This window comes from Amblyomma americanum, chromosome 5 (assembly GCF_052857255.1).
Source record: "Amblyomma americanum isolate KBUSLIRL-KWMA chromosome 5, ASM5285725v1, whole genome shotgun sequence".
NCBI lineage: Eukaryota > Metazoa > Arthropoda > Arachnida > Ixodida > Ixodidae > Amblyomma > Amblyomma americanum.
Genome location: NC_135501.1, coordinates 199,358,242 through 199,372,313, shown reverse-complemented (window position 1 = coordinate 199,372,313; position 14,072 = coordinate 199,358,242).

Sequence of the window (14,072 nt, the reverse complement as noted above, 5' to 3'; positions counted from 1 at the left end):
CGTTTGCGCAAGTGGGTGATGGCGTATGTGACGAAATGAATGGAATAAAGAAAAAATCTGATCTCATAAGCAGGCTATTGGTTCAAGCTGCCATTTGTGGGTCGTTTGTGAAAAGTAAAGAAATGGTCCCTTTACGTCCTGGAAAAAAGCAGGTGTGGGACTTCCGCCTTGCCCTACCTGTGGTGCAGAAACGTGGGGAATAATTAAATTGAGGATCACATAGCGAGCTATGGAAAGGAAAATGATAGGTGTAAAGTTGAGACAGGAAGAGGGCAGAGTAGGTCAGCGAAGAAAAGCGGGTTCATGACATCCTAATCAAGATTAACAAGAAGAAATGGGCTTGGGCAGGGCATGTAATGCGAAGGCAAGACAACCGCTGGTCCTTAAGGGGGCTCTGAAACGCCTTTCGAGGAGAGCACATTAACTCACTTAATCACTGCACTGTGTTGCCATGAAAACCAGAGCCAAATAATACTCTTCTACACGCAGCAGACGACCCACAATCACGCGCCAAAGTTGGCGAGCCCTTCCCGGCGACTTTTTCATGCTCGCACCCTCCTCCGTCCCCCGCATCTGCGTAGACAAGGTGAGAGGTGGCCATTGGTTAGATTCTTTCAGACGTCAGGCAGCTACCATGGCCGCGGCCAATAAGCCGCTTAGCTCCGGCGGGTCGGGAAGCTTCGCTCCCAGAGGGGGGTCGGTGAAGGAGCGCCTGCCTTCCAGCGTGCAAAAAGTGACGAGAGAGGGAAAGGCGCGAAGGCGCTGAAATTCAAATTTTAACCACAGATAACTCAGCTTCTACAAAGCGCATTTAAAAAATCCTTGCTGGACACTATTCGTGAAGCGGCGTGCTTCAATATCCCAGGCATGCCGCAAGTTTGTTAGAGCCCCCTTCACATCCCCTGAATGGATTATAAGAGAAGGCAAGCCAAGGGGTATTAGGTGGGCGGATGAGAGTTTGCGGGGATAGGGTGGCCCCAGCTGGCACAGAACAGGCAGGGTTAATTGGAGAGTTATGGGAGAGGCATTTGCCCTGCAGTGGGCGTAGTCAGGCTGATGATGATGAAGATGACTAGTACCCCGCCCCATGCAGAGACAGAGAGAGAAATGTTTATTACTGGTGATATATAAATCACCAGCGGGTGGGCCCTCTTTCCAGGGCTCCACTGCATGGATATTGCCAGCCGCTCTGCTCTGTTGTTGTTTGTGCTATGGGCGTGCAGGGCGAGGCAAGCGGGCGTTGACCGGCCAAGGCAAAGACCGAGCTAAAGGGAAGGAGGGGGGACGTTTTCCCGGAACCCCATCGAGGTCCCCGTTTTGCGGCGACAGTACGGCTGTGCGCGGAGACAAGAGCAGTGACCCTGTCGAAGCCGCCATACGCCGGCCGCCCCCCTCGCCCGTCTAGTTTTGAGGGGTCATCACCGCCGGGCGAGACAGGTCTGGACTCTCGCGCTTGACTGAGGACAATTAAGCGTAGCGCACGGTCAGCGCGGACGCGGCAGGCAGACGCCGCGGCGGCGCCGAAGTCCGAGGACGGGGCCTACCAACGGATCCCGAGAAACGGGCCGGCTTAACGAAGCGTAGATGTACAAAGGGGATGCAGAAGCACGGTTTTCCAGATTTTGTGGGGACGCCTGTCAACAGTCGTCACGAAGACGAGTAGTTTGCTACTTGCGGCGGTAGCGTTTCGGTTGAGATCAATAATTGGCGTAAAGCTGGGAGCCGCCAGGGTCACGGGTTCCCAGGGAGCCGGCGACCCGTGAGAATGTTTTGGTGTATTTTCATGCGTTTCTCTTTTTACTTTGTAAGGAAGATATTTTAAGTAATACTGGGGAAGTATGAGGCGTGGCACGTAAACCTAGTGGGCCAATCATTTCGAGCGTCCATTCCCGGAATTCCATTTTCTTATAGCAATTTTGATGTCCTTTTCGCGTTGTGTATATCAGGGAGAGGGTTTCGAACCTTACCGAAACTGGAAGGCGTGCCATGCAGTTTGTAAACCAATCATGTGTTAGTGTGTTGTGATTGGGTGATGCAAGGGGTGGGCCAGGCTTCTAGGTCTTTAAAACCGGGCCCCGGAGCCTGGAAAGTTGTTCTGAGCTAGATTTAGAATTTTAGATCCCTTGCATCTTCGGCGATGCCAAGGAGGGAAGATTTTTCCTTAGCCAGTTCCATGTAATCATGCTCGCTGTTTATTCTGTTGTAAATATGTGAATTCCTGTATAAAGCTTCAGCTTGCCTTCCTTCAGTCAAGTCTTGCCTGATCTCGTCTATTATACCGTCTCGGACGGTGGGGCACCTGTTGTGGAGCCCGAAGAACGAACCTTATCATGCACTTTGTTCAGTATGTGCAGGTTGGGGTACGTGTTTGTCCGCGGTGGCTCAGTAGTTATAGTGCTCGTCTGCTGACCCGAAAGACGCGGGTTCGGTCCCGGCTGCGGCGGTCGCATTTAGATGGAGACGAAATGCTAGAGGCCCGTGTACTGTGCGGTGTCAATGCATGCTAAAGAATCCCAGGTGGTCAAAATTATCCGGATACCTCCAGTATGACGTCCCTAGTCGCTTTGGGACGTTGAACCCCATAAATCAAACCTTATCCATGTGGTTGATGCGGTGATGTCCAGGCTTCTGTTTGTGGGAGGGAGCATTCTCCTGTTCCCTCTGTATTGTTATTTCAGGGGCCATGGATGTCAAGGGGGGTCAGGTCTTCCTCACGCAGGAAGTTGGCTTCTCGGGGGAGGGGGGGGGGGGGTAGTGCTCGGGCGGCCTTATCCGCGTGCAGATTGCCCATGATCCCTTCATGTCCCGGTATCCATGGTATTGTTGTTCGTGGGCTACTAGATGCGCACTCTGTGTAGTGCTTTCTGCTCTTTTATGATTTGCTTCCCTTGCTGGCAGATGTCCCCGGTGAGGTAGCTTCTACATGCAGTTTTAGAATCCATATACATGTGCGTGAAGCCACTGAGATAATCATGAAAGGAAAGGCGCATAACTGGCTCCAAGGGTCAATGTACACCTCAGTCGTGAGCTATACGTGATGGTAGTGAGAGACATGCGCTGCATGCGTTGGCGTTGACAACGTTGTAGGCTCCATTGATTTTGAGGAAGGGCGCATAACTCCATGGCTCCCTGAGTCAGTGGACAACTCAATCGCGCCTTGAGTTATGTGACGGTGTGTCCACCTGCAGAAAACCATGCTTTCGCGCAATATTTCGTGCTTAGCAATGCTAAACTGCCAGCAATTTTTTTTCTCTGACATGGCATCACTCGCGTAACTGTAACTATAACTAGTTTCAGGCTTTAGCATTCGCCGTGAGAGCATTCGACGTTTGTATTTCGCGGGCATTTGCAGCGAGCGGGAAAGACTAATACGTAATAGATGAAAAGTTAGAAACTGTCCAATGGGATGCTTTTCGGACCGTTTTACAACTTTCTCATCGGGATTTTTTGCCTAACTTCGTTGCTAGCGAAGTTGGTTAATGAATCTCGACTAATTACGTAATTGCAAAAAATAGTGTGACTTGTTCTATGCTATAGCCGGCAACATGCGCTTGGTCGCGTCGTCGTGCCGCGGCACATTTTTAAACCCCGGTTAAAGTTAGTTGGACACCCTGTATACATGCACACGCCTAAGCATGTGAAGGACTGGCTAAATGTTCCTAAGCCATATGGTCTCCTTCTGAGCATTGTAGCTGGGGGCTTATGACACCCGAGAAGCTAAAAAAATTAGCTGTAGTTTAAACTTTGGTTAACCCTGGTGAGAAGTGGAATCTTCCTTTGCATGGCTGCGTTCACAAACGCCACACACACTGCCGAACGGATTTATTTATTTATTTGTGATACCCTCAAGGTACAAAGTACATTTCAGAGGGGAAGGGCAGTTGTTAACAAGAAAAATAAACAAAGCACAATTCATACAAAACTATAGAACAACGGAGGCAGGATAAAAAGAAGTGAGCAAAATGAACACGGAACAGATTAATAAAATAGTTTAAGAACAATACTAATACGTGGAGAACACAACAACCAATAAAATATAAAAGCGATCATTATGTAATCAGAGTGGTAAGCATTCTTCTAAATTGAGTTGAATCAGTGATGCTAGTTAATGATGCGGGTAGGGAATTCCATTCTTTAGAAGTTAGCGGAAAATATGATTGCGCACATGCCACTGTGTTACAATGAGGCACTGTGACCTTGTGTTGATGATCACGACGGTGAGAAATGAACGGTGCTGGTTGAATCCATCGAGAGCGAAGTTGAAAATTGGAGTAGAAAATCTTATGGAATAGGCAGATGCGGAAGTGCTTACGGCGGGTAGCTAGGGGCAGGAGGTTTAAAGACTTTTTCATTTGGGTGACGCTAGATGTACGATGGTAATTGCCTAAAATGAATCTAGTTGCACGATTCTGGACAGTTTCCAGAACCTGTGTCAGTGAGACCTGTCCAGGGTCCCATATAGATGAAGCGTATTCCATTTGCGGTCGTACGTAGGTCATGTATAATAATGATTTTAATGAAGATGGAGCAAGTGTAAAATTTCTTCGAAGATAACCAAGCGTTTTGTTTGCTTTAGATGCTATATGTTCTATATGAAGTTTCCAGGACAGGGTGTTAGTTATATGTATGCCAAGATACCGGTACGATCTTACGCTTTCAAGGGGATGACTGTGAAGAAAATAAGGAGGACAAGTAGTATTTGAACGTGAAACTCTCATAGATTTGCATTTTTTAATATTTAGTTCCATTTTCCAATTATGACACCAGTCTAGTATGTTATTAAGATCGACCTGAAGAGAGCGAATATCGGAATCGTTAGTTATTTTACGGTAAATCACGCAGTCGTCGGCAAACAAACAAATCCTAGAGTTAACAGTAGCAGGCAGATCATTAATATAAATCAGGAACAGTAAAGGGCCAAGGACAGATCCTTGAGGAACCCCAGAACCAACTGGCACGGTAGAAGAATTAGTGTCATTAGCATGCACAAACTGAAGGCGAGAAAAAAGAAACGCGCGAATCCAGTTCAGAACAGAAGGGTCAATATTTAGAATGCTGAGTTTATATAGAAGTAATGAATGGTTAACTTTATCGAATGCCTTAGCGAAGTCGAGAAATATGCAGTCTGTGGAAAACGCGGAGTCTAAGTAGAAGTGCAGATCATTAGTAAAGGAAAGTAATTGAGTTTCACAGGAGAAACCTTTCCGAAAGCCATGCTGAGTCAGAGAAAAGAAGCTATTATCTTCAAGAAAATTAACAAGGTGAGTGAGAATTATATGTTCCATTATTTTGCAGGGTATTGATGTGAGAGAGATGGGTCGATAGTTAGATGGGTACTGTTTGTCACCGGCTTTATGTACAGGTATGACCTTAGCAGTTTTCCAGTCCTCGGGTAGTACGCCATCATGGAACGACTGTGAGAATATGCTTTCCAAAATGATAGAGGTATATTCAACAGTATTCCGAAGAAATTTGCTATTAATGCCATCGATTCCGCTAGAAGATGTTTGTTTTAAATTATTAATGATCGGTATAATGCCATGAGAGTCAAACACAATTGGATCCATACAGTAGTAGTTACATGATTGGAGTTTGGGATGGTGGCGATCAACGGATGAGGAAGAAAATGACTGGACAAAAGAGTCATTTAGTGAAGTGGCACAAAGATGGTCCGGAATGGGATTTCCAGTTGCTGAAAGTAATGACACTTTGTCGTTAGTGCTAGGTTTTATTATGCTCCAGAAGCGTTTAGGATTAGACTTTAAGATGTTCGGGAGGGTTACATTAAAAAAAGAAAATTTAGTAGTCTTTAGTGCACGGGAATAGGCTAAGGCAGCTGATTTATATGCAGTCCATCGCTCAGGTTTTAATGAATTCCTAGCAGTTCGAAAAAGTCTTTTCTTTTTGTTAGAAAGGCGGTTTAAATATCGATTATACCATGGAGCTTGGTTATTCGAGTAGACGCGCCGAAGAGGAATATGTCGGTTAATCAATTCAGATACCTTATTTCGGAACATGCACCAGTTAGTTTCCACCGAGCGCTCGAGGTAATTAGGCAAGAATATGTCTAGAAAAGAGCTCAGTTCATCATTAATAGCAAGAAAATTAGCCTTGTTGTAGTCCCTAATATTTTTGGAGCGGTTTGATGAAGGTACGTGTTCATGAGTTAACGTGAAATGTAATACATCGTGGTCGCTCAGGCCAGGCATATGTATTACAGGTGACGTGCAATCTTCTGCAGTCGTTAATACAAGATCTAGAAGAGAGGATGAATTTTGAGTAACACGTGTGGGTGAAGTGACGATTTGTGTCAAGCCAAAGTCTGCGCAGATGGTGATAAATTGGTTAGTTTCTGCGCTCGGTGGGTTAGAAAAAGGGAACGTGTGTGACCAGATAATGTTGGGATAGTTGAAGTCCCCCAAAAGTAGAATTTGTGCGCTGGGATATCGAACAGTGATTTGATTCAGGCTGTCATGCAAGCTATCACAGAATGACATATCGCTGGAAGGGGAGCGATAGCAAACGCCGATGATCACTTTCCTGAAACCTAAATTCACGCAGCACCACACAGATTCAATATCAGAAACAATTGATATGCAGTGACAATCAAACTGCTCGTCAATTGCGAGCAAAACACCACCACCTGTTCTTTGAGTGCGGTCACTGCGGTAGACAACATATTTTTTATCGCAATGAAACAATTCTGAATTAGATATTTTGCTGCTGAGCCACGTTTCAGTTAATGCAATAACATTTGCTTTGAGGTCGTTAATCAAGGTGCATAATTCATCCTTCTTACGAAAAATACTTCGAATGTTAGTATAACAAACACAAAATTCTGTTTTCGATGATGTGGCATCTCTTCCCCTCGCGCATTCCTATTTCTTATCCTTATCGGGGAGTAGTTGGCGTCCAGAACGAAGAAATCTAGGTGATGCAGAAGCATTCATCGGTGCAGTATTCGAGGATGCGATTTCAAAAACAATGTCATCTACTTCATTATAACTGTAACATTTTCCATTGACATGCAGTTTCTTATACCCAAGTTTATATGGTTTATGCAGGCTTTTACCGTATTCTCTTAGCTTTTTTTGAATGTTGCGTGTGGCAACGCATAAGTCCTCACTGAGAGCAAAGCCAGTGTCTTTTAACATGGAACATTTTGCGAAAACTGATTCTCTGTGCTTATAGGTAGCAAATTTGACAATAACCGGCCTTGTTTTTCCTTCTACAAACCGACCGATCCTGTGCGCACGTAAAATGCTTTCACTTGTTAAGCTGAGGTTTAGTTTATCGGCAATGACCCCTAAAACTTTCTCTTCAGAATCAGCATACGCTTCACTTTCGTCGTCTTTTATTCCGTAAAAAAGCAGATTGTCGCGTCGAGAACGGTCCTCTGCGTCGTCTAATCGGTGGCGCATTGCGCAGGCTTCCAGTTCAAGACGGTTAACTTTATCGCTTAGCTCATTAAAATCGGCCTGCCAATGCTGAAGCATTGAAGTCTGGCCTTCAACAACGTCTAACCGGGTCTTTATGTCGGAAATAGCTTGAAAAGCGATTCTTTGCTGGTCTTTCAGTTCAGTCACCGTCTCGGCTACCGATTTTTGCACTGTTTCCATCCTGATTGAGCGCTCGCTTAAATCTTTGAGTGTATTAAGAATTTCCGCAAGAGTCTGTTTGTCAGGACCCGGATTGCACTCTACGTCCCCACACAAAAGCAATAAAAGTGAACAGAAAGGCTCGAACAAGGCTCCAGGGCATGGAAGCACGACTATAAAGGCATCATCTGACTTAAAGCAGTGGTAAGGTAGTTTGAACTGGTAACTGACCTGCATGACGAAGAAGAGCGCGCGTGAGCCTCCCATTCTTTCGGTGCTTCCATGCCCTATGAGCGGCGGCTGCGCAGCACATGCTTTTATATGGTGCACAGTGGGGACTGTCGATGATCCTGCGGCTGCGATAGACTGTGGCAGGACGTGATGAGGCAGGAAATGTTGAAGCTGTTCATGTCGGCAAGTTGTCAACCAGTCGCATCCTGGTGGAGCGGCAATACTGGATGCCCCTGAAGCAGAGGCGTTGATGGCGCGCGCTTAAAGGATGCACTTGGCCATGGTCCACCCAGGCGGCAGCCGGAAAGAAGAGCAACTGCATGACGAAGAAGAGCGCGCGTGAGCCTCCCATTCTTTCGGTGCTTCCATGCCCTATGAGCGGCGGCTGCGCAGCACATGCTTTTATATGGTGCACAGTGGGGACTGTCGATGATCCTGCGGCTGCGATAGACTGTGGCAGGACGTGATGAGGCAGGAAATGTTGAAGCTGTTCATGTCGGCAAGTTGTCAACCAGTCGCATCCTGGTGGAGCGGCAATACTGGATGCCCCTGAAGCAGAGGCGTTGATGGCGAGCGCGCTCAAAGGATGCACTTGGCCATGGTCCACCCAGGCGGCAGCCGGAAAGAAGAGCAACTGCATGACGAAGAAGAGCGCGCGTGAGCCTCCCATTCTTTCGGTGCTTCCATGCCCTATGAGCGGCGGCTGCGCAGCACATGCTTTTATATGGTGCACAGTGGGGACTGTCGATGATCCTGCGGCTGCGATAGACTGTGGCAGGACGTGATGAGGCAGGAAATGTTGAAGCTGTTCATGTCGGCAAGTTGTCAACCAGTCGCATCCTGGTGGAGCGGCAATACTGGATGCCCCTGAAGCAGAGGCGTTGATGGCGAGCGCGCTCAAAGGATGCACTTGGCCATGGTCCACCCAGGCGGCAGCCGGAAAGAAGAGCAACTGCATGACGAAGAAGAGCGCGCGTGAGCCTCCCATTCTTTCGGTGCTTCCATGCCCTATGAGCGGCGGCTGCGCAGCACATGCTTTTATATGGTGCACAGTGGGGACTGTCGATGATCCTGCGGCTGCGATAGACTGTGGCAGGACGTGATGAGGCAGGAAATGTTGAAGCTGTTCATGTCGGCAAGTTGTCAACCAGTCGCATCCTGGTGGAGCGGCAATACTGGATGCCCCTGAAGCAGAGGCGTTGATGGCGAGCGCGCTCAAAGGATGCACTTGGCCATGGTCCACCCAGGCGGCAGCCGGAAAGAAGAGCAACTGCATGACGAAGAAGAGCGCGCGTGAGCCTCCCATTCTTTCGGTGCTTCCATGCCCTATGAGCGGCGGCTGCGCAGCACATGCTTTTATATGGTGCACAGTGGGGACTGTCGATGATCCTGCGGCTGCGATAGACTGTGGCAGGACGTGATGAGGCAGGAAATGTTGAAGCTGTTCATGTCGGCAAGTTGTCAACCAGTCGCATCCTGGTGGAGCGGCAATACTGGATGCCCCTGAAGCAGAGGCGTTGATGGCGAGCGCGCTCAAAGGATGCACTTGGCCATGGTCCACCCAGGCGGCAGCCGGAAAGAAGAGCAACTGCATGACGAAGAAGAGCGCGCGTGAGCCTCCCATTCTTTCGGTGCTTCCATGCCCTATGAGCGGCGGCTGCGCAGCACATGCTTTTATATGGTGCACAGTGGGGACTGTCGATGATCCTGCGGCTGCGATAGACTGTGGCAGGACGTGATGAGGCAGGAAATGTTGAAGCTGTTCATGTCGGCAAGTTGTCAACCAGTCGCATCCTGGTGGAGCGGCAATACTGGATGCCCCTGAAGCAGAGGCGTTGATGGCGAGCGCGCTCAAAGGATGCACTTGGCCATGGTCCACCCAGGCGGCAGCCGGAAAGAAGAGCAACTGCATGACGAAGAAGAGCGCGCGTGAGCCTCCCATTCTTTCGGTGCTTCCATGCCCTATGAGCGGCGGCTGCGCAGCACATGCTTTTATATGGTGCACAGTGGGGACTGTCGATGATCCTGCGGCTGCGATAGACTGTGGCAGGACGTGATGAGGCAGGAAATGTTGAAGCTGTTCATGTCGGCAAGTTGTCAACCAGTCGCATCCTGGTGGAGCGGCAATACTGGATGCCCCTGAAGCAGAGGCGTTGATGGCGAGCGCGCTCAAAGGATGCACTTGGCCATGGTCCACCCAGGCGGCAGCCGGAAAGAAGAGCAACTGCATGACGAAGAAGAGCGCGCGTGAGCCTCCCATTCTTTCGGTGCTTCCATGCCCTATGAGCGGCGGCTGCGCAGCACATGCTTTTATATGGTGCACAGTGGGGACTGTCGATGATCCTGCGGCTGCGATAGACTGTGGCAGGACGTGATGAGGCAGGAAATGTTGAAGCTGTTCATGTCGGCAAGTTGTCAACCAGTCGCATCCTGGTGGAGCGGCAATACTGGATGCCCCTGAAGCAGAGGCGTTGATGGCGAGCGCGCTCAAAGGATGCACTTGGCCATGGTCCACCCAGGCGGCAGCCGGAAAGAAGAGCAACTGCATGACGAAGAAGAGCGCGCGTGAGCCTCCCATTCTTTCGGTGCTTCCATGCCCTATGAGCGGCGGCTGCGCAGCACATGCTTTTATATGGTGCACAGTGGGGACTGTCGATGATCCTGCGGCTGCGATAGACTGTGGCAGGACGTGATGAGGCAGGAAATGTTGAAGCTGTTCATGTCGGCAAGTTGTCAACCAGTCGCATCCTGGTGGAGCGGCAATACTGGATGCCCCTGAAGCAGAGGCGTTGATGGCGAGCGCGCTCAAAGGATGCACTTGGCCATGGTCCACCCAGGCGGCAGCCGGAAAGAAGAGCAACTGCATGACGAAGAAGAGCGCGCGTGAGCCTCCCATTCTTTCGGTGCTTCCATGCCCTATGAGCGGCGGCTGCGCAGCACATGCTTTTATATGGTGCACAGTGGGGACTGTCGATGATCCTGCGGCTGCGATAGACTGTGGCAGGACGTGATGAGGCAGGAAATGTTGAAGCTGTTCATGTCGGCAAGTTGTCAACCAGTCGCATCCTGGTGGAGCGGCAATACTGGATGCCCCTGAAGCAGAGGCGTTGATGGCGAGCGCGCTCAAAGGATGCACTTGGCCATGGTCCACCCAGGCGGCAGCCGGAAAGAAGAGCAACTGCATGACGAAGAAGAGCGCGCGTGAGCCTCCCATTCTTTCGGTGCTTCCATGCCCTATGAGCGGCGGCTGCGCAGCACATGCTTTTATATGGTGCACAGTGGGGACTGTCGATGATCCTGCGGCTGCGATAGACTGTGGCAGGACGTGATGAGGCAGGAAATGTTGAAGCTGTTCATGTCGGCAAGTTGTCAACCAGTCGCATCCTGGTGGAGCGGCAATACTGGATGCCCCTGAAGCAGAGGCGTTGATGGCGCGCGCTTAAAGGATGCACTTGGCCATGGTCCACCCAGGCGGCAGCCGGAAAGAAGAGCAACTGCATGACGAAGAAGAGCGCGCGTGAGCCTCCCATTCTTTCGGTGCTTCCATGCCCTATGAGCGGCGGCTGCGCAGCACATGCTTTTATATGGTGCACAGTGGGGACTGTCGATGATCCTGCGGCTGCGATAGACTGTGGCAGGACGTGATGAGGCAGGAAATGTTGAAGCTGTTCATGTCGGCAAGTTGTCAACCAGTCGCATCCTGGTGGAGCGGCAATACTGGATGCCCCTGAAGCAGAGGCGTTGATGGCGAGCGCGCTCAAAGGATGCACTTGGCCATGGTCCACCCAGGCGGCAGCCGGAAAGAAGAGCAACTGCATGACGAAGAAGAGCGCGCGTGAGCCTCCCATTCTTTCGGTGCTTCCATGCCCTATGAGCGGCGGCTGCGCAGCACATGCTTTTATATGGTGCACAGTGGGGACTGTCGATGATCCTGCGGCTGCGATAGACTGTGGCAGGACGTGATGAGGCAGGAAATGTTGAAGCTGTTCATGTCGGCAAGTTGTCAACCAGTCGCATCCTGGTGGAGCGGCAATACTGGATGCCCCTGAAGCAGAGGCGTTGATGGCGCGCGCTTAAAGGATGCACTTGGCCATGGTCCACCCAGGCGGCAGCCGGAAAGAAGAGCAACTGCATGACGAAGAAGAGCGCGCGTGAGCCTCCCATTCTTTCGGTGCTTCCATGCCCTATGAGCGGCGGCTGCGCAGCACATGCTTTTATATGGTGCACAGTGGGGACTGTCGATGATCCTGCGGCTGCGATAGACTGTGGCAGGACGTGATGAGGCAGGAAATGTTGAAGCTGTTCATGTCGGCAAGTTGTCAACCAGTCGCATCCTGGTGGAGCGGCAATACTGGATGCCCCTGAAGCAGAGGCGTTGATGGCGAGCGCGCTCAAAGGATGCACTTGGCCATGGTCCACCCAGGCGGCAGCCGGAAAGAAGAGCAACTGCATGACGAAGAAGAGCGCGCGTGAGCCTCCCATTCTTTCGGTGCTTCCATGCCCTATGAGCGGCGGCTGCGCAGCACATGCTTTTATATGGTGCACAGTGGGGACTGTCGATGATCCTGCGGCTGCGATAGACTGTGGCAGGACGTGATGAGGCAGGAAATGTTGAAGCTGTTCATGTCGGCAAGTTGTCAACCAGTCGCATCCTGGTGGAGCGGCAATACTGGATGCCCCTGAAGCAGAGGCGTTGATGGCGAGCGCGCTCAAAGGATGCACTTGGCCATGGTCCACCCAGGCGGCAGCCGGAAAGAAGAGCAACTGCATGACGAAGAAGAGCGCGCGTGAGCCTCCCATTCTTTCGGTGCTTCCATGCCCTATGAGCGGCGGCTGCGCAGCACATGCTTTTATATGGTGCACAGTGGGGACTGTCGATGATCCTGCGGCTGCGATAGACTGTGGCAGGACGTGATGAGGCAGGAAATGTTGAAGCTGTTCATGTCGGCAAGTTGTCAACCAGTCGCATCCTGGTGGAGCGGCAATACTGGATGCCCCTGAAGCAGAGGCGTTGATGGCGAGCGCGCTCAAAGGATGCACTTGGCCATGGTCCACCCAGGCGGCAGCCGGAAAGAAGAGCAACTGCATGACGAAGAAGAGCGCGCGTGAGCCTCCCATTCTTTCGGTGCTTCCATGCCCTATGAGCGGCGGCTGCGCAGCACATGCTTTTATATGGTGCACAGTGGGGACTGTCGATGATCCTGCGGCTGCGATAGACTGTGGCAGGACGTGATGAGGCAGGAAATGTTGAAGCTGTTCATGTCGGCAAGTTGTCAACCAGTCGCATCCTGGTGGAGCGGCAATACTGGATGCCCCTGAAGCAGAGGCGTTGATGGCGAGCGCGCTCAAAGGATGCACTTGGCCATGGTCCACCCAGGCGGCAGCCGGAAAGAAGAGCAACTGCATGACGAAGAAGAGCGCGCGTGAGCCTCCCATTCTTTCGGTGCTTCCATGCCCTATGAGCGGCGGCTGCGCAGCACATGCTTTTATATGGTGCACAGTGGGGACTGTCGATGATCCTGCGGCTGCGATAGACTGTGGCAGGACGTGATGAGGCAGGAAATGTTGAAGCTGTTCATGTCGGCAAGTTGTCAACCAGTCGCATCCTGGTGGAGCGGCAATACTGGATGCCCCTGAAGCAGAGGCGTTGATGGCGAGCGCGCTCAAAGGATGCACTTGGCCATGGTCCACCCAGGCGGCAGCCGGAAAGAAGAGCAACTGCATGACGAAGAAGAGCGCGCGTGAGCCTCCCATTCTTTCGGTGCTTCCATGCCCTATGAGCGGCGGCTGCGCAGCACATGCTTTTATATGGTGCACAGTGGGGACTGTCGATGATCCTGCGGCTGCGATAGACTGTGGCAGGACGTGATGAGGCAGGAAATGTTGAAGCTGTTCATGTCGGCAAGTTGTCAACCAGTCGCATCCTGGTGGAGCGGCAATACTGGATGCCCCTGAAGCAGAGGCGTTGATGGCGAGCGCGCTCAAAGGATGCACTTGGCCATGGTCCACCCAGGCGGCAGCCGGAAAGAAGAGCAACTGCATGACGAAGAAGAGCGCGCGTGAGCCTCCCATTCTTTCGGTGCTTCCATGCCCTATGAGCGGCGGCTGCGCAGCACATGCTTTTATATGGTGCACAGTGGGGACTGTCGATGATCCTGCGGCTGCGATAGACTGTGGCAGGACGTGATGAGGCAGGAAATGTTGAAGCTGTTCATGTCGGCAAGTTGTCAACCAGTCGCATCC